Here is a 24,475-nt window from a genome sequence, read left to right as displayed (position 1 = left end):
CCCTAGGATGCCTGTTGTCCAGTGTCTAAACATCGTTAGTCCACATAATTTGCCTTTTTAAAAAAGTTGTTTTAATGTGAAGGCTAAATCTAGTTCCTCTTACTCCATCCTGTTTGGAAGTGGGTGTGGACCCCAGAGATTTTTTTAAATAAAAATTTTTAAATAGAAAGGTATATGAAAAGGTTAGGAAAATGTAGTAAAAGTTGAGAAATCATAGCAGGTGACTGGGGAAGAATGTTAAACAGACAATGTTGAGAGGAATTGAGAACATTCATTAATGAGTATTGGAGAGTATTGTGCAACAGGGAAATCAATTGTCTTGAACGAGGAAAAAGCGTTAGGTCAGTTGGTACGATAAGGATGTAGAAAGTCAGTAAACTAAAATAGCGTACCTTATGGAATAACAGACTAAATTAGAAAGAGAAAACTGTAAGATGTTTGGAAAGTTGGAAAGTGGTCTGAAAGCCCCCTCCTTCACCATCTCATGTTGAATACACACAATTAGAAGAAAGAAAGTCGAAGGAACAAGGAGGGAAGCAATTCAGAGTAAATGAGAAGCACAGAGTTATAACATGAGAAAAATATTGAGATCCAAAATGTATTACCTTTACTGAGAAACTAAAAGCATTAAAATGTTAATATTGAGTTAATGAAAGGTGCATACAGAGAAAAATTAATATAAAGATGCAAGTTCACTTGCATCTCACAGTATTTTAGAAACAAGTAGACACATGTAAAAGATAATGAAACCATAGGATCTCTTCTAAGAAGTAAAGCAAGTGAAACACAGAAGGATCAGCCTAACTCCAGAATAGCCTGGAAAGTGACCACATAAGCCCACCTATTACCATGACATAATGGAAGGAACTGAAATGCAGACTTTATAGATGCTAAGAGTGAGTAGTAGTCTAAGACCATGCCAAGGGAGGCATGGAGGAGGACCCCGGCTGAAAGTAAAAAGGGCGGGTGTCTCTAGCTTTGTATAAGCATTTTACATTTCATGGGTGCCTCAGTCTATTTGTGCCTCCTACTGACTGGTCAAATTCACCCCCCACCCCGGCCACACACAACCATTTCTGTTCCTCTTCCGACTTCTCTAGGCTGAGTATTCAGGGCTGCTCAACTTTCCCTCTCCCAAATGACCCTGAGTTCCAAGCTTCTGTTCTCTTTTCATGTGATCTTGCTTCATTGGATGTTATTCTCCAAAGTGCTGCCACCTGAAGGCTGTGTGTGAAGGGTTACATCTGAGAAAAGTACACTAAACAACTTAGACTTGAAGGGTAAACCTCCTTGTTTCTTAAAAGTCCTAGACATTTCCATCCCTGAGAAACTTTCAGTGGTTGTCTCTTCCCCCTGGGCCCTGTCTCCTACCATGCGGGTGGCCTTAAGTACCATGCCTGACCTCGTAAGACCTCTGTCTCTGTGTCCATAGTTTGGTTGCCTTTGACTCCAAAGAGATATCTTCATTGCAGAGAACAGTAATCAGTCTGATCTCTCTGCCTTGAACCATATTCAAATGAAGCCATCCAGGGATTTCACGCAATTCCCCAAAATAGGCAATTATAGTTTTTTTCTTAATGTTTATCTCTTAAAGTAGACTCTTCTTTAAAGCAGGCCTTGCATCTTTATGCAGGTTTGGTTTGCTGCTTTATAACCAAAAATTTGCTCAATCTCCAGCATAGAAAATAAATGGATAAGTGACCAGTGACTCATTTTCATAATTGAATACGTCCCCCAAATTGTATTCTTAAGTAATACACTTCTGTCCCTGGGAAAATTCTTCTTCCATTAAAAGATGCTTTTCTTCCCATATATATTTGTGGTTGAAGAATGTAGTGTATTTATTTTGAGAATTGTAGGTTTGCACAATGGCAATCTGAAGTTTTCTTAACTGGGTCTACAGCTCTGGTTCAAAGAAGTGACCAGTTTTTATGATTCCTCATGTACCAGGGTAGATCATAATCAGAACGAGAAATGATCTACCATAGGAGGCGGACTTGGGAAAAGACTCAAATTCAGATGCTACCTGGGATCTCCTTACCTAAGGGCTTTGCTAATATTTTAGGGAAAGTAAATAGTTTACACTAGTTTCATAGTATCTTCTTTTGTGTTTATTATACATATTTTACTGTAAATTTTTGAACATACTTATGCCTTAGTTAACTGTTTGGTAAGTAGTAGATGGTTCATCCCAAAATATGTTTTTGTCCTATTTTTGTTAAGTGATTTTTGGCTCTGATCATAAAATCCATATATGCCTGTTTTGGAAAATGTAGACTAAAATGAAAAGAATATAAAAATTTCCTGTAATCATAATCTCCTGTAAAATGTATTGGCTTTGTGTGTTTTGTTGGTACCATATTCTATATGCTATTTTATGCCTTACTTTTAAAATAATTCATCTTTTATTGAAAATATGATGTTTAAGGGCCATTTAATTATCTTGTAATTTCATATAATATTCTATCATAGAATTCATTACTTATTCCACTACTATTTAATATTTTAGTTGATACTCTTTCACTATTATAAATTATATGGTAAATAACACACTTACATATAAATATGTGTTCAATGATGATCTTTCTTAAAAAAATTTCTAAAAACAGTATTACTGAGTTAGGAGGTGAACATTTTTAAAGCTCGTAATATATGATGACAATTTGCATTGTAAAAAAAGTCATATTAATTTAATTTCCTGATCTTAACTTTTTGTCTAAAATCTCAGACAACTTGATATGAGAAAGGGTATGTTGCAGTTTTCACTTCTACTTTTTTGTTTACAATGCTTTTTCTTTATGTGAATTTCATTGTTCATGTTCTTTACTCACTTATCTACTAAGATTCTAGCATTTCGTTGAATTTTATAATCTTTCTATGTTAATAATACTTTGTGTCATCATTGTTTCTTGATGTACTATTTGCATTTTTATTATGTAGATTTTCAGTTTACTGGTCAAATTCCATCTTGATTTCTTCCCTTGTGATTTTTCATTTCACATTTAGAGTCTTTCCCATTCTGAGGTAAGATCAATATTGAACATATTCTTCCAGCATTTAATACTTTAGTTTTAATACTTAAATCAACCTGAAAGACTATTTTGGTGGATAGTGTTGGGTAATGATACATGCACATGATTTTAAAAAATTAAATATACTGTGTTATAGTGAAAAACAACAGATCCCTATTTCATTCTCCTCTGCCCCTGACACCACTCATAAAAGACAACTTTTAAGTGTTTATTTTTAGATCTTCTAAAACTTTCTTCTATTTTTCTAAATAATGTGCATCATACTGTTATATCTTTATTTAATCAATTTAACAATATTAATTAACTTCCTGCTTTATAAATAAGGATTTTGCTCATTTGAACCATATCCAATTACTCAATCTTCCTCCTCCAAACCTACTAATATTCGTGAGATCCATTCCAGTGCCCATTATTTTTATTAGTACAAATGGTTTAAATACAAAAATCCATTCCTGTTTCCCCCATTAATAACTGAGACTCTCTAAGATAAGGACGTTCAAGTCCGTCCACTTTCCTCTACCTCTCTTCTCTTCCTTTCATCCAGCTTCTTTGCCATACCCTAATATTTGTGGAGTCCAGGGCAAGAATACAAATGGAACCTCACCTCTCATAAATCTAAAGATTTAGAAGTTATATATCAAGCAAATAAACTACTAAGTAAAATATATTCTACTCTTCTACTTTGACAAACGTAAGTTCCTAAGGACCAGAAATTCCAGGTTTGGATTTCAATTTCTCTGACTGTGCAAATCTAGGTGGAGTCAAGCTATACCCATAAATAAAACTCAGATACTTCTCTAATGTGTTTTTTTTTTTTTTTTTTGCAGAGAGTTAAAAATCTAGATTTAAAAGAACAGTTAATGTAAGGCAAACTCACATGTGATTCTCAAATGTAACTTCCAATGAGAGTTAGAGTACATCCAGATGAGCACAGCAGTATCCATGAGATACTTCCTAAATATGTTTTCATAGGGCGCTACAGAAAATCTTAGAGTAGTCAAGCAACATCCATAAATAAAATATACGGACCTACTCCTCAATGTCACTTTCACAGAGTTAGAGCAAATCTGAATGCATCCAAAGAGTACCCATTAATAAAAAGTCAGCTACATCTCAAATATAAGTTTTCATAGCAGCTTTAGAGGAAATCTAGATGGAAAAAATATGTAGTTTATGCTTAAAGAACTTGAGAATCACAAATGCTTCTCAAATGTAACTTCCCAATGGAGTTAGAGCAAATCTGGAGGAAACCAAGCAGTATCCATTAATAAAATCTCAAGATCCTTTTCAAATATGAGTTTTAATAGAAATTTAAAACCCAACTACAATAGCTGGTCTTAATTTAGTACTTACCAAACTGTAAGACATTTATGTAAATTATCTAATTGAATTCTTCTTCCAATATTTTGCCACAAGTGATAGCTTTATACACCCGTTTATAAATTGGGAAACTGAGACTCAGAGGAGTTAAGTGCATTTTAATGGTGGAGCCACAACTTGAACCCATAACGTTCGATTTGACTGTAGGGTCCTTTTTCTTTGCTACTATGTGATATGCCAATGTTCCACTTCCTCTATTTGTTATTACAATCTAGTATTTTGACTCCAAGTTATTATCATTAAATTACTGTTTGAATATTAAATAGTATCTTTTACATTTGTGCTTTTGAAAGTATGATTGCTATTGATCAGTTTTATAAAGCTGATTCTGGAAAACTGTTTAGGTAAATTTTTGCTTAACTGGCTTTGCATTGGCTTGATTTCTTTATTTTGACTCCTGACTCATCTTCAAATGGGTTGTATGTTTCTGAATCATTATATATTTGAAAATATATTTAGGTCATTCTTATTCATGAATAACAGCTTGGCTATGTATTTCATTGTGAGTTAAGATATTTTCTCCTCAAAGTACAGTGTTTCTAACTCTATTGTTTTCTGCAACTTGCTGTTGTAGTGAAACAGTCTGAGATTTCTGTGGCTTTTGTTGTTATCATTGTTCCTTTACAGTAACCTATGTTAATTCCTGGATGCAGATGAGATTTTTAAATTTAATCTTATATGCAAAATTTTGCTTTTTATCAATTCAATTGTGCCTAGGAGATAGTTCTACTTTTCACTTAAAAAAGAATGGTGATTCTGTTTTTGACTTTCTTTTTGTATTCACAGTCATGCCCTTTGCTCTTTTTTGTTATTTTGCTTTTGTTGTTCATTTTTTTTCTTCCGCAAGAATACCATTTTTATATTAGATCTCTTATTTAATGTCACAATTTCAGTCATCAGCTTCTTGTTTCTCTGTCTGTTTACAATGTCCAGGTCCAGATTTATTAACACCTTTCTCTTACATGTCAATCACCATACCACATACTGCTAATGAAGTCAGACATATGCTGTTGCTCATGCTGTATTACTCATCAAGTATTTTATTTGTCTAATTAATTGGTGCATATATTTTTCGTATAATGGTTAAAGCCCTCAGTCTCCAGAAAGGACTCTTTGGGTTCAAATCCTGATCTTCTCATGGTCCACTGTGTATCCTTGGGACAGTTACTTAATCTCTTTCAGCATCAATTCCCTCATATTTAAAGTATGATCTTAAAAAAAAATCACTTCCCTCATAGAGCTTTATGTGGGTTAAATGAGATCTACAGAAAGTTCCTGACACATAGAAGGGCTCAATCAATGTTTTTTGGTCATCAATATTTTCACCAAACTTTTAGAGTCTCAATTTATTTGTGTCTGTACTAGGGATGGTAAGAGTGCCTGCCTTCATAGCACAGTAAAGGGTTTGGTCATCTGTTACTTTGTAACAAACCCATTCTAAACCTAGTAACATGAATTGAATATCATTCATTATGTTTTCTGGAAGTGTGGGTTAGGAATTCAGATAAAGCACAGTGTGCAATGTCTCAGGGAGACTCAAATGCCTGAGGCTGGAAAAATCTGATGGTGTCTTTGCTCTCAAGACTGGCATCTACTCTTGGATCATTCAAAGGGGAAGGGGGCTCATATGCAACTGTCTACTAAAGTGTTTGCATTTGGAATTTCCATGTGGCTTGGACTTCCCACTGAATGGGAGTTAGATTTCAAGAGAAGGTGTCCCAATAGAGAGTATTCAAAGAGACCAAGACTGAAGTTGTAAGTCTTCTTCAGTGCCAGCCCCAGAAGATATGCAGCATCCATTCCGCTTCAATAGGTTGATTACAAGTGAGTCACTAAGACCAGTTCAGATTGAATAGGAGGTTAATTAGATTAGGTTAATTAGATGGGATAGTGGCTACAGTACACTGCAAAAGTGGGTGTAGGATGGCTAACAATATTGCAACCATCTTTAGAAAGTATACTATACCATAATACATGTAATTCACCATGAAGATACATAGTAAGAACTCAATAAAAATAAGCTTATCATTGTTTTTATTATTATGCTGATCCTAATAGGACACAAATCCCTACTTTTGAGGGAATTATAATTTAGTGGATAACAAATTATATAAGGCAATGCTTGTAATAATATGTTATGATGGAATCTCATAATGGTTATGATGGGATCTCAGAAGGACTGTTAATTCTCCCTGTGAGGGTAAGCCAAGCCTTTCTGGCTTGGCTTTGAGTTGACTTTATCCAAAGCAGGCAGAGGAAATTTCTTACACAGGGTCTTGATGGACCAAAAACAAAGTCCCAGAGAAATTCAAGTCCCTGTTGTTGAGCCTCATCTCTTTCTCACCATTTTAGAACTGTCAAACTGGGACTTAATTGTCTAGAGCAATACTCCGTAAATTGTTTGATCCTCATGCAAGGAGACTGATACATCGAAAATTCTTGCCTCTCTGGCCAGGTACGTAGCTTCATCTGAGTACAAAGAGACAACTCAAAATATTGGTCCTCATTTACCCAGAGATGGAGCAGGAAGGTGAAAAGCTTTTCTCTACTGGTAAAGCCACCCTTGGAAAGAAGGAGAGTCTACCTGGTGGTCAGGGAAGGTGGGCAGTAGGAGGATGCTAGCGCCGGGTTCAGAATTGATTATGGCAAGAGGAGGAACAGAGCATCTGACAAACCTCTTCATGTTTTTCAGCTTTCTTATGGCCTTGAGATGTTGGCTTTTGCGTTCCAATTAGCTGGATGTTTAACGGATTTTCCTTCCATGTCTCTCTAGCCCAATTAAAGTAACAAGCTCCTGAAAGGGAAGCGCTGTGCCTTTGTAACCTCACATTGTCAGTTACACACTGGACACACTCTAATTATTTAACAAATAAAGAAAGATTCTTTATTTTCTTGTCCAAGGACATGCCACAGCTTCTTTTTATATCTTAATATTCAATAAGAAATAGCCACACCATCTTCCTGATCTCCATATCACATCACAGTTTTGGGGAAAACTAACCAATACATCTGCCATGTTTAATCTGTCTGTGTGTATGTGTGTGTGCACACACATGAGTATGTATGCATATGTGTATTAAGGAAGGAGGATGGTGGAGTGCTTTATGACAACACAGCCTCATCTATATTTTATTAGTGGAATAAATATCTGACAGCATATTTCATAAAGTTAATATTTCCAGGAGTGAATTAGAGAGAAGGCACCCATTTTGATGGGTTCCTGTCTTAGCCTTGGACAGAGTAATTGTTCTCTTGTTTTTTTTCCTTATAAGCAGCCCCAGTGAGAGTCTCAGATGACTTGGGTGGTGGAAAAAAACATTTACAAATGTTTTCCTTTTGACCCTAAGGAGACATGCTGGGCTATTTCCATATTCCTTCACAAGAGTTTGGCTGGAGGAGGAGAGGGAAAGCTTTTCACACGTAGAGTTGAGTTGTATGTTAAATTGTCTTCAGGAATGGGGAGTGCTTGGGTCATCATTAAAGCAGTCCTCAAGAACTCTAAGCCAAGCAGCCCAGTAGTTCTGATGTTCCTAAATATACTCTTTCCAAAAACCTTGCATTGAAGTTTGCCAATGCATAGAATTTATTATACATTCTGGAGTTCACTAAAGGTACAAATTTCTTTCTGGATAATTTCATTTTCATACCACTTACAGGCACACCAATGCCTAATTTGAAGTTCATCTGTTTTGAAACTGTCTTTTGCACCGTACATTTTCATTGCCATTGGTGGTCCATGAGGGATTTAGGGAGGGAAAGTGGCTTGTGGTGCTAGGCGTAAGTGGTTCTCTACATGTGAACAATTGTTGGAGTCAAGGCAGAGATGGCAAAGTGCAGTTTAATTATCTTCCATATTCTGCTGAATCACTGCCTAATGGTTGGGGATATTTATGTTTCATGTCTGTATTTTATGAGGCATTGGCAGAATAAGAGGTGGCCAGGAAAAGGAACAAATTTTTCTTGCAGAAACAGCTATAAAGTAGTCACGTACAGCTATTTCCTGATGTATATAACTCTTCAGACTGTTCCTGTTAAAGAAAAAATTTATCATGACAATTGTTAAAGATGGCAAGAAAGACTTTATTTAAGGCGGCTACAATGATGGGGTTTTGTAGTAGGAGAGAGAGATCAGACTCAACTATGAATACAATAAGGAAAAGGGGGGATTTATAGCCATGGAGAAAGGTGGGGGCATTGTCCATGGATGGAATTACTAAGAGGTAGGTAATTCTTTGCCAAGCTGACTTAACAGGATTTTAGGCAGGCCAGGGTGATATGATATCAAGGGTGAGGGATTTTCACTAAACTGATTAAGCAGTATTCTTGCTGAAACTGGAATAAGAGGGCCAAGAACAGAACCCAAGGTAAAGACCTAATCAGAAAGAAGACTCATAGGAACTTGACTTAAGTTTAGTCAAGGAGAGAGCCTTTGTCATTCAAAAAGTCTGTTCTCCAGGGTGTCTTATTCTTCCAAACTAAATATCATTCAAATATCAGTGACTTTCAGTGGCTAATCAAAAAGCCAATTATCCTGAAGTTCACAGTGTTATTCTGAAAAAGGAAAGAAAAATCTCTTTCCTTTAATCTAGGTTTGTTGATAGTGTTATTTTCTTACTTTTGTTATGGCACGAATTTCACTTTCTAAAATTTTATTTAATTAAAATTTTTATTATAAATATCAATCAGTTAATTAATTTAAAAAAGTGAATTCCTATTATGGGCCCAAAATGTCTTTCTTTTAAAAAGTAGATTGAGGTCTCAGCTTCCTGAATGGTGAATTGAGGGTCCAGGTGAACTCATTCTCCCTCTAAAAATATAAGCAAAACAACTAAAATCAACCATTTCAGAACTCTGGCACTTAACTAAAACCATAAATGGAGCCCCAAACTGTATTTCCAACTGTACCAACTGGAAACTACTGTACTTTGGTAAGACAATGCGGTCACAACTGAAACTGGGTAAAGCAGCAGGGTCTGTGACATTTTAACTTTAACTTGTGACGTTTTATCCCCTCTTCCTGCCTTGCTCAGTGACATGAGAACCAAAGCTGGCAGCTTTGCCAACAATGGAGAGATCTGACAGCCTCTCGAGGTCCACTAAATGGACCATCCACAAAGAACAGTTAAGATTTATCCCAAAATTGCAGTTCCTTGGAAAATCTCTATTTTCAGAGTGTGGGGTTAAGCAGTTCGACTCAGAGGTTAGCTAAGGGAGATGAAGGGAACCTACTCCCCTAATTGAACAATAGCAAACTGCTTTCAATATCTCAGCTGCCTAAGGCTGTGATCTCATTTGGGGTAAACTAGAGCCAGACTGGGAATTTAAGAGATAATGCTGGAGAACAAGACAACCACATGGAACTTTGAGAAGCTCCAACATTAGCCTGAGGATATATAAGATGATGCATATGCATAAGGCTGTGTGCCTGACTAGGAAAGACCAGGGAAGGGAGAAGGCAAGAGACAGTCATCTCTGGTTGACCTTGAGACCCTGCTCAAGTGGAAGTGGAAGCTAAGGTTGTCTTGTAAACTGCCTGAAGTTTTAAGATACGCTTTCTTACACAGATAGCCTTGACAAAGGGTAGAAGGGAAGAATAATAAAAGAATATAAAGAATATAAAGAATAATATAAAGAATATAATATAAAGAATAATAAACTTCTGACCAATCATTGGCTGACCACTAAATTATACCGACCCAGGTATGATTTCTAAAAGGCAGACTTAAAAATAAAAACAAAAACTTAAAAGAAAAATATACTTGAAAATTCAGAGGCTATACATCGAAGGAAATACAGAACTCATTCAGGAAATTCACTAAATAAATAAGCAGCAACAGGGAAAAATAATAACAACAATAAAAAAAAACCCAGCAACAAACCAGCCACAAAAACAAATGTTGCGGGGTGGGTGGAACTATCTGGTACCAGAATTGTTAGAAGATGATATCTAAAATATCCAGTTTTCAAGAACAAAAAAGTTATAAGATATGCAAAGAAACAGGTAAATATATCATACACTCAGTAATAAAAAAGGCAGCCAATAGAAAATGTCCCTCATAGACTTAGTTGAAAAAGATTTAAAATAAGGTATTATAAATATTTCCAAAGAATTAAAGGAAACCATATCTAAAGAACTAAAAAGTATGACAATAACATCTCACCAAATACAGGATATCAGTAAAAATACAGAAATTATTTTAAAAAACTAGATAGAAATTCTGGAATTGAACAATATTATAACTGAAAAAAAATCACTAGAGGGGCTTAAAAAGAGATTTGAACTGAAAACAAAATATTAATAAGCTAGAAGATAGGTCAATAGAGATTATCAAGTGTGTAGAGTAGAAAGAAAAGAGAATAAAATAAAAATAGAACCTCAGTGGCCTGTAGAACACCATCAAGAGTAACAATATATGCATGATGGGAGGCTCAGAAAAGGCATCTTCCAGGCAATAAAAAGCAAGACTAGATCTTTATATTTGGCTACTGGAAGGAAGCATCATAAGGTTCTGGGCAAATAACTTCAAGAGGAGACTGCCAACATAGCTTGGGGTGGGCCAGGGAGCTTTCTTATGTGAGGACAGCAAGAGCCTTGGCTTCATCAGCCTGGTGCTCCAGAACTCTCTCCATCTCCCTGACTTTCCACTAAGCAGCTGTAAGTGTGATTGTGGCTTCCTTGGGCCCAAACTCTTCTCGCATAGTTGGCAACCTTGTCTGCCTCTGATAGGGTGGCCAGCAGAGTCTCATCCACTCTAGTTTTGTGTATCCTTCCTTCATCAGAAGACTTCCTTGTAAGTTGTTGCTTGGGGCAGATCTCTTTTTTTTCCTTTTAATGGAGGAAAAACATACTCTTCACATACTCTCTTGAAAAATTTTGTCCTTATACAAGGATACGTTAATCTTCCATCTTGTACACAAAACAGCATGTCTACTCAGATCTTGAACATTATCATTGTCCCAAAGTTACGACAATTTAAGCCATCTGTAAATGTGGCTCAGAAATAATTAGGTGAAAATGACTCTCCCCGCCTAATGCCCTGTGGGGTCCTCAGATGTCCAGACTAAGAGGTAATATCACTGTAATTAAGGTACCAAGTCTGGGGGTCACTGTGGCCATTCTTAGGGTGGCTCAAACCATATCTTGTCTATTTTAAAGAATTATTATAAAAGTTAAAGCTGAACAATTCTTATACATTTGTAGTACCTTAGGAACCACACAAATAGCTCAAAAACTATCCGACTGCCTGTATTCGTCATTTCCCACACTACCCACCACCCGAGGGCTTTCTTATGAGAACAATTCCAGCTCAACAACAGAGTTTGGCAACTATCGGGTCATAAGCCGCCTTTGAAGGAGGACACTGTGACTGTGATTTCTGGCCTGAAAATGTCAGTTTGTAATAGATGAGGTATCTGGTGAAAGCTTTAGGGGAAAGAGAAATGAGTAAACGTGCTCTGGGCTGTACCTCCTGACACTCTTCACTTGACCACTGGGCCTGTGGAAGATGTGGAGGTTTTTGCTCCAATGGCTCCAGCATTTTCTAATTGTCTGTGGATTTGGAATATCTTTGATATACATCAACTACTTTCACATTGTAATAACAAAATTCCTTTCTACAGTACATCTCTACTTTGAATAATGCTGTCTTAAGTGGTGGGAAAAGATTATTTAAATTAAACTAAAAAAAACTTTACTTCTTGAGCTGTAACCCAAAGTCTCCACAAGCCAAAAAAAAGCTCTCACTAAGATGTAAAATGAAATGGCAGGAAGATCTGGAATGTTTTATTGTATGAAATTTGAAGGGAAGTCAAGCATTACCTAAGCAGAGGGTTCAAGTCATTTTCACGCAACAAAAAGCTAATGATTATTACCTGTTAGATAAAAAGAGAGATAATCCTGTGATATGTACAACTAAGGGGTATTCAGGTGAGATTACTGGAGCAAAAGAGGCGGCTTGAGAGATGGACTCAGGAAATCTCAAAGTAAAGGGGAAGGTCCAAAGAGTAGGACACCAGACAGAATGATTTAGAACTCTGAAAGAAACAGACTAAAGGCTCTAATTCTGTCAAATAAGAGTGCAGGCCTGTATAACTTTGAGAAATTTACCTATTTACTGGAAGATTTGAGGACTTTTGTGACCATTACTGTTTTATAAATTAGGAAGACAAAACTGTTAATTGATGGTGCTACTTAGAATTTACTGTTATTAAAAATAACTTGTTTTGGGGCTTCCCTGGTGGCACAGTGGTTAAGAATCTGCCTGCCAATGCAGGGGACACAGGTTTGAGCCCTGGTCCGGGAAGATCCCACATGCCGCGGAGCAACTAAGCCCGTGCTCCACAACTACTGAGCCTGCGCTCTAGAGCCCGTGAGCCACAACTACTGAAGCCCGTGTACCACTACTACTGAAGCCTGTGCACCTAGAGCCTGTGTTCCGCAACAAGAGAAGCCACCACAATGAGAAGACGTCACACTGCAACGAAGAGTAGCCCCCATTCTCGGCAACTAGAGAAAGCCGGTGCACAGCAACGGAAGACCCAACACAGCCAAAACATAAATGAATAAATAAATTAAATAAATCTATTAAAAAAACCCTTGTTTTCTAAGATTTCATTTGAAATAATGAATAATAGTAATAATAGCAATCATAATAATAATAGCGATCACTTATTAAATATTTAAGATGCATCCTCATCCATGAAATGATAATTATGGGGATATTGTGAAGATTGAATCAGCTTATGTGTGTTACATATAAACATTCATGTAAACGGCAGTTATCATCATCCATTATGTAGCCCATTTCTGAAAATAGAATTTATTACTTCAAGAGGGACATTGATAATGTAGTGAAGAACTGACAGGTTGCAAAATAGATGGTGTTGGATACTACTCTTGCTTTTAAAACATTGCTTTGCAACAAAATGAATTATAAGAAATCCAAGTAATATCAGTAGATGAAACTCTCAGAGAGGAATCTCAGGTAAGCAGAATAATACCCCTCCCAAGGATGTTCACACCTAATCCCTAGAACCTGTGTATGTTACCTTACACGGAAAAAAGGACTTCAACGATAAGATTAAGATTATGGACCTTGAGATGGAAAGATTATCCTGCATTGTCTGGTTGAGCCCAGTCTAATAAAATGAATCCTTAAAAGTGGAAGAGAGAGGCAGAAGAGTGGGTCAGAGAGATCTGATCTGACCTACAGAACTATAAGATAGCTCTGATCTCCAGAACTCTGATCTCCAGAACTATAAAATAATAAATTTATACTGTCTAAACCCCTCAATTTGTGGTAATTTGTTATGACAGCAACAGGAGACTAACACCATATCCAAAAACAAAGGATATTCCCTCAGAGAGCAGAGAGTTTCCTGTCATTGGACAGGAAGAAGAAAGGTAATTAACACTTTGGATACCTTCTATAACCCATACACTATTTTATTTACTCCTTTAAAACTCAAAGGAACCCAGTGAACTATGCATTATTTGTAAACAGATTCAGGGAGGAATATTAGTAAATTACACAACATTGTGACTAGTCTATCACTCCACCTCCCCTACACTTGAAATATTTAGGAGGGATTTTGTTGTGAAGATTAAAGAAATCAATGAGGGGTTGAACTCACATATTTCTTCTAACTCTGAAACCTTTCTTCATTAGGATGATAGGTTTTGTCCCTTCATTTAATCATTACATTTCACCCCAACACCCTCCCCCCATTTTGATGCTGTTCTTACAAACTTATATCTGAGTATTCAAGAGACTCAAGTCACTGTAAGAACACAAATGCAAGCTTAATAACAGGAAAGTCTTGCTTCCTAATTTAACTCAGCCCCTTCAAGTCTTGCTGGACAAGGAATATCTCAAGTGGGTAAGGATAGGTGATTACTTAGTCCCAATCATAGCTCTTAACCTCACCTGATCGTTGGGATCCCTTCTTATGCCTGAAGCTGGCCCAATGTTATCTTTTCACTTATGATCAAGCTTAGACCTTGGAACCTCTAAAAATAGCTAAGGTAGGCTGATTTATTCAAAAGTCTTTCCAAAATACTAAGGGCAAACCCAAGGAATACATACACATCACATGAGGAATACAAAAGTTCCTCTTGAAACTCTTAGAAAGTCCAGGATTGTTCTATTAGATACTGTTTATGTTTATACCACTTGCTGTCACAGGACAGGTTTACCTTCTAATCCCAAAAGCCTGGAATAGTAGACCCCATGTCTTGGTTTATGCCCTAGTACCTGGCCTAACTCATCTAATAAAAATAGGGAACAGATTCAGAAAACCTTAATCTTTACCTTGATGAAAATATGAAAGGCCAGATCCTATCTCTCACTTCTCTTGGTTCTTGGTCTTAAATGTTTTTTCCCTCAAGTAAATGACTCAGGAGTCATCTCATCCTTGATTTAGGCTCTGCTATTATATAAAATGCTGACTTTGTTTTAAAAACTTAAAAATTTTTATATAGAATTTCCTAAAATATGGTATTTATGTCCCTAGTGAGCATCAAGATGATAGCAATTGGTATTCAATACCAATTCATAGTTTTAATAATTATGACATTATTTTACTAAATATACTTATTTTAATGTGTATAATAACATTTTAATCATCATATCAAAATAATAATTTAACTGATATTGCTAGAAGAAGTTTAAAAGGGGGGGGTTGAGTTAAAGAAAACCACTCCTGCATTCAACCATGAAGAAGTGACTTTAATCATGCCATTAAAAAAAACTAGAAAACTGGGCAAAATATATAAGGCATCTGCTTTTAGACACTGGACAATAGGCAGTGCCAGACTATGACATCTGAGAAAAGAGAAAAAAAAAGGAGCTAAGCCCGGTGATCCCCCTGGCCTTCCGGCTGGAAGTAAGTTCTAGACAACAGCATAGGAAAGAAAAACTCAGACAGAGGCTAGTTGTCTCTTGAGTTCAGGAAGACTAAGTCAGCTAGAATTTGTTGAACAAAGTACCGTAAAATAAGGAGTTACACAGTGAAAGAACTCTAGAAGGCTGCGTTGAGTCTTTGGCTGAATACCAATCTAAATGCGTGTATGGCAAAACTTTATGAGTCCAGACAAAAACACAACTGCCAGAAAGGAATAATTATAGGGAACTTGTAAGATAAACAATTCCTTACAGCTTGCACAGGTCTTGGAGATCTCCCCATTTTTCACTACCTGGAGTGGAAAGATCTTGTTGAATAGATGGGTCATTTAATAGAGATCTCAGAAGCGTCAACTCCTAGAAATGGGACTAACGAATTCCTTGCGTAAACTAAGTTCCTCAAGCCCCAACCTAGAAAAGCTTTAAAAATAAGACATGAAGGGGTTGAGCTACTCTATAAGTAGTTTAACTGCCTTACAGAAAAAAGTGGACACTCGTTAAAGAAATACAAGAAAATCTGGAGAGCTAAACAACAAAATCCACAATATCTGACACCCAATTAAAAATTACTATACATGCTAAAAATTACTATACATGTGTAGAAACAGAAAAATAGAGCTCATCATTAGAAGAAAAATTAATCAATATATGTCATCATTGAGGAATGATAACAGAGATGATGGAATTAGCAGGTAAGGGCATTAAAGCAAGTATTATAAATATGCTCAAGAGTTTAAAGAAAATGTGATCATGGCGTGAGATATGGGAGATATAAGAAAGAATGAACTGGAAATTCGAGGCATGAAAAATGCAATATTTGAAATGAAAATTTCACTGGGTAGGAATAGTTGCATATTTGACACTGCAAAATAAAGGAAAAGTAGATCTGAAGACAAAGCAACATAAAAAATACAAATGTAAGCACACAGAGCATATAAAGACTTAATAAAAGAGATTAAGTGAGACATGATACAATATGAAATGGTCTAACATGGGTAATTTGAATAAGGGAAGGATTTAGAAGGAGGGACAGAAAAATATTTGAAAACATAAATGACAGAACATTTTACAGATTTGATGAAAACTATAAACCCAGTGGTCCAGTAAAATCAGTGAACCCTAACTAAGGAGAAACACAAGGAAAATCACATCAAGACATATGATAATCAAATCACAGATTTTATAATCCGATTGTTATAACCAGGTAAAAAGAGAAATTCCTAAAATTACCAGATGGGAGGAAAAAATTATATCCATAGGACCAACAATATAAATAATAGCAGATTTCTTGTCAGAAACCAGAGAATCCAAAATACAATGAAATGACATTTTTTGTGTAGTAAAAGAAAAAATAAAACTGTCCATCTAGAATACTACTCCCAGTGTAATTACCTTTGTAAAGCGTAAAAGGCTACCCACCCTTGACATGTGACTAGTCTAAATTGAGGTAAGTGTAAATGCAGTGTAAAATACTGAAAAAAGAATGTAAAGTATCTGTTGATAATTCTATATTGATAATGTGTTGAAATGATACTATTTTAGACATTGGGCCAAATAAAATATAGTAACATTAATTTCACTTGTTTATTTTTATTTTCTAAATATGACTGCTAGTAAATATGGTGTCCTGCTGTTTTTTACTGGAAAACTAGCTAGTGTTCACGTCTTCATTAAACAACTCTAACACAGGGTCAGCGCTACTGTATACTGGAGATAAAGACCTCCCAATCTGTTTAGACCCTCAAGGATAGATTCTAGAAAATCAGTTTTTAACGAGTATTTAATAAAGTGAATTATATTCAGTTATGTAGGGAGGAACATACAGAATTCAATAAATATTAGTTAGTGTTATTACTGCTACTATCCCTGTCTTTAAGTGCAAGGCAGTATGGTTATTTGTGCTTCGGGAGAAGTGGAAATCATCTAACTTATTCATACAGCTGATGTGTCTCTGGATTCAGTGGGTGCACTGCACTCAGGGAGAATGATTCTAGAACTGGCTGGTCCTGGAGGCAGCATGGCCAGCAGTAGGGTTGTGGAGCATCTGCCCCGGTCCATGGGAGCAAGCAGTGGTACCCTATGTGACCCCTCTAACTCTGCAGTGCAGGAGCAAGTTTGCAGATGAGAGATTTGTGGATTACTGACTTGAGCGGTGCAGAGAAAGGAGGTTTGTGTAAGGACGCTGAGGATGCCTGTGCTTTCACCACGTTCCCTGAGAACTGACTTGCTTCTCTACCCTATATCTCACCCCACCAAGGTTTCCAGGGACCAAAGTGTCTCCCTGTGAGTTTCAGACCACTGGTGATTTATTTGAGGTTCTCCTGCCAAATGCTTTCAATGTTTAGCAGGTTTCCACCAGAGCATCTCATCTTCCTTCCCCCTTTCTCTCAGTTTCTTTACTTCTCAGTATTAGATGCTAAATAGATTTGAATGGACAGTTTGGCCCACTCTGCTCTTCCTGGCCACTGCCTGGGTTAGCTCCCACAAAGAAAACCTGAGCTGACAGCAGTGAAATTTATGAAGGCCAGGAAGAAATGAGGTATGCAGAGCCGCAGCTCTCACACACAGCTGACCCTAGAAGTGCTGAGGTCTCTATTTCCAGGCCAAATTGCACAAATAATGGGGCTCAGACCCTCGCAATTGCAAATACCAAATATGCCTAGGTAATTCAAAGAAAAATAGTTTGTCTCGGGAAACCTAAGATTGGAAGGACGCAGTGAGACTCATCTGCCCCTTCAACCCCACACAGTCCCAGAGTTCCCAATTACTTCCAGGGCTGCCTCATCCTACAGTTGGGTGTGATTATTCAAATCCCACCCTAGGAGCTTCGCTGGATCTTGAGCTCCAAAGAGAATACATCCAGAGATTACCTTCTATGGTTTTCCTACTGATCTTTTAGTTGTAGAGGAGAACAGAATCGATGTAAGCTTAGTAACGATTTCCAGATCTCCAAAAAAGACATCCTTGTTCCTGTTGTACTGGGCAGCCTCCTTCAGAGTGGGGATGTGGGCATTGTCTCCAGGGACATGACAGAACTCCACGGAGTTTCTATTTCACTGGTGGAATGTGGTGCCCTTGAGGGTCAAAAGGAACTGATCACAAAAGGAATTGATCACAAGGTCAATGTGCTTCCTCAATCAGACTCACTTGCCTCAGATTTATATGTTCATAAGTTCCATGGAGCCCTTCTGCACACAGGATTGGAAACATGCTCTTTCCGGACTTGAAACATAAAGGAAACAAATAAATACTCCAAGCAAGCATTTGATTTGTGTTAAATACACACACACTGTGTATATATACATAGGTATGCATACTCACATACGAATATACACATATTTTCACGTGCACACACATGTGTACACGAATGCATTTATGCATACACATGAAAGATGCATGTGTGCATATGCATAAACATACATATACACATGTATGCATATACACGCATACGCACGTACACACACACACACACACTCCACCTCCACCGCCACCTATTTCAGAAGCACTAGAGGTAAACTGGCAATGGCTGATGCATACTGAAATCTGGATGAAAAGTTCACAAACTGACTCCTCGTGATGTGACTACTTGGCTTTGAAGATCCAACAACTTCAGAGCTGGCCTGTGGCAGCTTGGCACTGAAGATCCAACAACTTCAGAGCTGGCCTGTGGCAGAGACGTTTGTCATGTTAAGTTCTAGGACACTGCCCCTTGCTGGCCTAGGTCCCAGGAGGTTTGAGTGGAGGGGGGCAAACCCCTCCTCCCCTCATGTCAGGTACAGAGCTGACCCTCAGATAAACTCAGTCACACTTCATTACTAACAACATTTTTATTTCAGACATGTAACTTAGGGCCACTCAGATGCTGTACCCATAAGTAAACCCATCTACGGAGAGTTTGTCATGACAGGGAGAGTCAGGAATGCCTAGCAGAGCTCCCTTTTCCCTCCTGCCTCAGCTGTCAAAATGGCAATTGCAATGCTGGGAACTTTGTGTTGGACACTGAGGGATATTAATACCGAAAAACAAGTTCAAGGAAAGGAAGAAAAACAGATATGTTCCAAACAAATGATATTTAAGAAAAACTGGAAATGGTATTTGGAAATAACTTAGAGTTTGTCCAGCTCACCAGTCTCCGCTTCTGGAATGGAACACATCCACGAGCCCAGACAATGGGCACTTCATTTGTGTAGGCGGATTGTCATCCTCTGAGCTCTAGCCAAGGGAGGCCTCGTGTATACACGTTTCATTTCCCTCCTCAGTCTTTCCGCATTTGTCCAAACAATCACCCCCAGGAAAACTAGGTGACAGCAGCTCCAATGATAATGAAAACAACAGTGTTGCCTAAATAGCCACCTGAGATTGCTGCCACTCTACCCGGCTCTTTGAAGACACAGGCATGCCCTTAAATGAACACGTTAAGGCTTTTGAAGACATATTAATTTATTGTGCCATAAGCCAGCAACTGAATTTCATGTACAGAAGTTCAGATTCTGGTCCACGGACACCAATTGCATTTGGTAATGAAGTAGAGCAGACAGCAGCCTCGTTGTCTTGGAATATGATATTTACACCTCCTAGAGGACAGCACCTGAAACCTGACTTTTATGTGGGGCTAATCCTTCTTTTGGCTGCTGTCCCCTCTTCGGAGTATTTTAGAGAAGACAAAGCAGAGAAGGGAAAGTGGTGTGGATACATGCATGAAACAGACTCGAGCTGCATCATTCACGTGCCTCAGCTTAAAGCAGCTCAGTCTACAGCACATGGTGTGGGTAAAAAATCACCCCCACAATGTGCGCATGGGAACTGTCAGATGACTTCATCTCTTTTAAATCAAACTCAATTTTGCCTCCAGGTGAAAGGAATTTCGGTCTTCGTTGTTATTGATGTGTAGCGTTCACAGCAATTTTATTTCCCTGACTCTTGAGGTTAGTTCGGGGTCATTTGACTAGATCTGGTCAATGAACCACAGCAAGAGTGCTGTACATCATCTCTGAGCTGAGGTGGTATAAAGTCTCAGCTTCACTTTCCAGCTCTCTCTTTCCTGCTTGGTAAGCTTCAAAATCACATTTCCAGATGGTTTCGCTCTATAGAAAAGGAGGCCACCAGATTCACACGCAACTTTCTGGAAGGAACAAAGAAATATTCATTGAGTTAAGCCAGGGACATTTAGGAGTTAATTTGTTATCATCTCATGGCCCAGTATTACCTGACTAATTTTGTTCTCCAGGCTCACACAGGAATGGGAAAAACTTACATCATGACAAGAAAATGGAGAGAAGGGCCCTGTCTATGTCACTGTGTCATGGTGGCCACAGATTTACTCACTGTCTGAGCTCCAGTGACCCATTTAAAGCTGGTGCCTTTGTTGATTCTACACCATACTTAGGGGTCAGAAGTTTTGCTCTTGCCAAGAGGAGCAAGGGATGAAATGGGCTTAGACCCCTCCTCACATAGGATTATGAGTGATAAAGTAGAGATGAGGCAATGCCACTCCAGATGCAGGTCACTCACAGGTGGCCTGTAGCTGGGCCAGAGAGATTTTGTGAGCAGGTTACAGGGAGGTGTTGGTGCTGCCTTTGGGATCCAGGGCTACCATGGCCAGCCCACTCCCAGCTCAGAACGAAGTAGTAGCAGAACATCCTCAAGGGGGAGAACAGGTTTTATTCCTTCTGGTCACACTGTGCCCCAGCAACTAACCTCTGAAGGATGGATAATAGGAACTGGAGGGAAACGCAGCAAAATAAAAGCCTTACTCCAAACTGAGGTTTAAGTTTACTGTAATTCGCAACAGAATCCCAACAGTAGTTTTTTAGGCATAGAGAATTTTATTCTAAAATTTATATGGAAAGGTACAGGCCCCATAAGAACAACAACATTTTTTTTTTTTTTTTTTTTTGCCATGTGTGGGCCTCTCACTGCTGTGGCCTCTCCTGTTGCGGAGCACAGGCTCTGGACGCGCAGGCTTAGTGGCCATGGCTCACGGCCCCAGCCGCTCCATGACATGTGGGATCTTCCCGGACCGGGGCACGAACCCATGTCCCCTGAATCGGCAGGCGGACTCTCAACCACTGCGCCACCAGGGAAGCCCAACAACAACATTCTTAAAAAACAAACAAACAAACAAACTTTAATGTAAGAATAGCTCAGTAACCAAGAGAATGTGATACTGGTGGAGGAACAGACACAGAGATCAATGGGACAGAATAGAGAGTGCAGAAATAACCACACGAATAAGCCCAGCTGAGTTTTAACAAAGATGCCAAAGCAATTCAGTAGTAGAAAAATAGCCTTTTCCATAACTAGTGCTGGTGTCATTGTACATCCATCAGCAAGAAAATGAATCTCAGCCTAAACCTCATACCTTTTATGTAAATTAACCCAAAGTGAATTGTGGACTTAAATATAGAAGATAAAACTATTAAATTTTTAGGAAAAAAACTTAGGAGAAAATCTTCTGGACCTAGGGCCAGGTGAAGAGTTTTTAGACTTGGCACTAAAAGCACGACCCATAAAAGGAAAAATTGATAAACTGTACATCATCAAAAATTTAAAAATTTGTTCAATGAAAGACCCCATGATGATGGATGAAAAGACAAGTTAAAGACTGGGAGAAAATATTTGTCAACAATATATCTGACAAAAGACTAGTTCCTAGAATATATAAAGAAATCTCGAAATTCAACAGTTGAAAAAAAACCCAGTTAGAAAATGGGCAGAAGACATGGACGGACACTTCACTGAAGAGGATATACAGACGGCAAATAGGTACATGACATTATGTTTAAAATCATTAGGCATTAGGGATATGCAAATTAAAACCATAATTCGATATCACTACACACTTATTAGAATGGTTGAAATAAAAAATAGTGACAGAACCCCGCCTCCGTGCGTCACAGAATGGCCTCGGACACCCACTTAGCCCCTGAGTGTCGGGGAGGAGAGGGCACGGAGGTGCGCGGAGCTGAGCTCAAGGCTGCGGAGTGGGGCGGAGCTAGGCAGCTGGGCGGGCCTGGGCAGGCCCGCTGAGCGAGACGTCGGTGGAGCAGAGGGGGACATGCGCTTTTGACACATTGGAGGCTTTCTTGATCATGGGTGGAAGATATACCAGAGTTTTCAAGTTTAATGGAGGAAACTGCTTAATGGAAGGAACTTGCCTTGAAGTATAAACAAAGCTTCCAGGAAGCTCGGGATGAGCTAGTTGAATTCCAGGAAGGAAGCCGAGAATTAGAAGCAGAGTTGGAAGCACAGTACAGGCTGAACAAAGAAATAGAGACTTGCAAGACTGAAGTATGAAGTGGAAGCACTAACGGAGAACCTGGAGCATCAATATGCACAGAGCTACAAGCAGGTCTCAGTATTAGAAGAAGATTTAAGTCAGACTCGGGCCTTTAAGCAACAGTTACGTAAGTATGTGAGAGAGCTGGAGCCGGCCAGCGATGACCTGGAGTGAGCAAAAAGGGCAACAGTAGTTTCACTGGAAGACTTTGAACAAGGCTAAATCAAGCCATTGAACGAAATGCATTTTTAAAAAGTGAACTTGATGAAAAGGAATCTTTGTTGGTCTCTGTGCAGAGGTTAATGGATGAAGCGAGAGATTTAAGACAACTAGCTGTTGGGGAAAGACAACAGGAAGTAACTAGAAAGTTGGCTCCCAGTTCTCCAACTCTAGACTGGGAAAAGATGGATTCTGCCGTCCAAGCGTCACTTTCTTTGCCAGCTACTCCTGTTGGCAACGGAACAGAGAACAGTTTTCCTTCACTGAAATCTATACCAAACGGTTTTGGTACCGGTCCACTGACTCCTTCAGCTAGGATATCAGCACCAAACATCGTGCGGGATCGCTGACGGAAAGTAGGGGCTTTAGAATCCAAATTAGCAGCTGGCAGGAAGTTTGGAAAGGCCCAAGCATCACGAAAATCTGTATTTCAGGGAACATGAACTGCGGGATGATGAATAACCACGGCACGAAGTTCTCTCTATCAGGGCACTCGTCTTTCTTCAACAAAGGGGCGGTAAAGAGCTCTGACCAGGCCCCTCCTCCTGGCCCGGGCTCCTCGCCCCGGCACCCGTGTGCTGCCTCTCAGTGTGTGAGTGCCCGGCCTTCAGGTGGCCGCTCCCGCCCTCCTGCGACAACCCAGGACACCCACGCCTCACCCCTCGGTGCCCGGGCCCAGCTCGTCGTGCCCCTCCGTCTGGCAGAGGGCAGGCTGCACGCAGTGGCGGCTACTGGGCCCTGCCCAGCCCCAGGACTCTGCGCGATATCAATACTGCCTATTTTCTCTTCTCGCCCTAGTGCCGTTGGCTCCAATCGCTCCTTTATTGTCAGGATGTGACATAATGGAATCTGACAAGTGGACAGTATGGGTGAACGCAGGGCACTGTGGGATCCCTTGCAGGGCCAGCAACTCGGCTCACAGGTTCAGATGCTGAGACCAAAAAGAAATTGAAATTAAGTCAAGAGAAGGTAGAATATTCCAGAGAGAGTGTTTCATGTGGAGAAGGGACCACACACATAGGTGCAGATAGGGAGACCATGATGCAATCAGGTACATGGAGGATGCACTTGGGAGTTATGGTGTGAAGGGAGGCTGGTGAGGCTAGAAGCCTCGGCAGGAGATGGGCTGAGGCCTGGGGCAGAGGTGTCCATCCTGAGAACACTGCCTTCAGGTAGAGCCAAACAGAAGCCATTCAAGGCCAGCCAAGCAGAGTCACCCATCAGAAGGAGGCTAGATAAAGAAAGTCTGGCCTCAGATGCAGCAGGATGGGAGCTGAGGAGAAAGTGAGTTCAAAGTGAAGGGTGAGAGGCAGGACCTGGAACAGTTTCAGAGGCCAAAAGGACACAGCAGGTTTTCCTAGAATGTTTAGCCATAGGCACAGCCAGAGGAGTCCAGCATGCAGCTGGCAAGCAGGCGTCAACGTACATCACAGCATCAGCACCAATATTCTGCCCTGGTGAGAGCTTTACAGTTTACAACAGGCTTTAGGTATCTCGCTTATTGGTGGTATTGATGACCCAGCAGCAGTACACTATGGTGCTTAAGGCCTCCTGCTCAGAACTTACCTGGCTTGGTTTCCAGTTCTGGAAATCAACCAATCTCCAAGATAAAAAGTAAAAATAAAAAAATAAAATAAAATGATACTGTTTGTGCTGGGCCACGG

General features: G+C 39.1%; 1 pseudogene; it reads left to right on the top strand.

The window, feature by feature from the left end:
• Positions 1-22,213: 22,213 nt before the first annotated feature.
• Positions 22,214-23,649, top strand: LOC115845811 (nuclear distribution protein nudE-like 1 pseudogene; annotated as a pseudogene).
• The last annotated feature ends 826 nt before the right edge of the window (positions 23,650-24,475 follow it).

Source organism: Globicephala melas, chromosome 16 (assembly GCF_963455315.2).
Source record: "Globicephala melas chromosome 16, mGloMel1.2, whole genome shotgun sequence".
Taxonomy (NCBI): domain Eukaryota; kingdom Metazoa; phylum Chordata; class Mammalia; order Artiodactyla; family Delphinidae; genus Globicephala; species Globicephala melas.
Note: the sequence above shows the minus strand (reverse complement) of the source record. Positions and strands in the feature narration are given on the sequence as shown.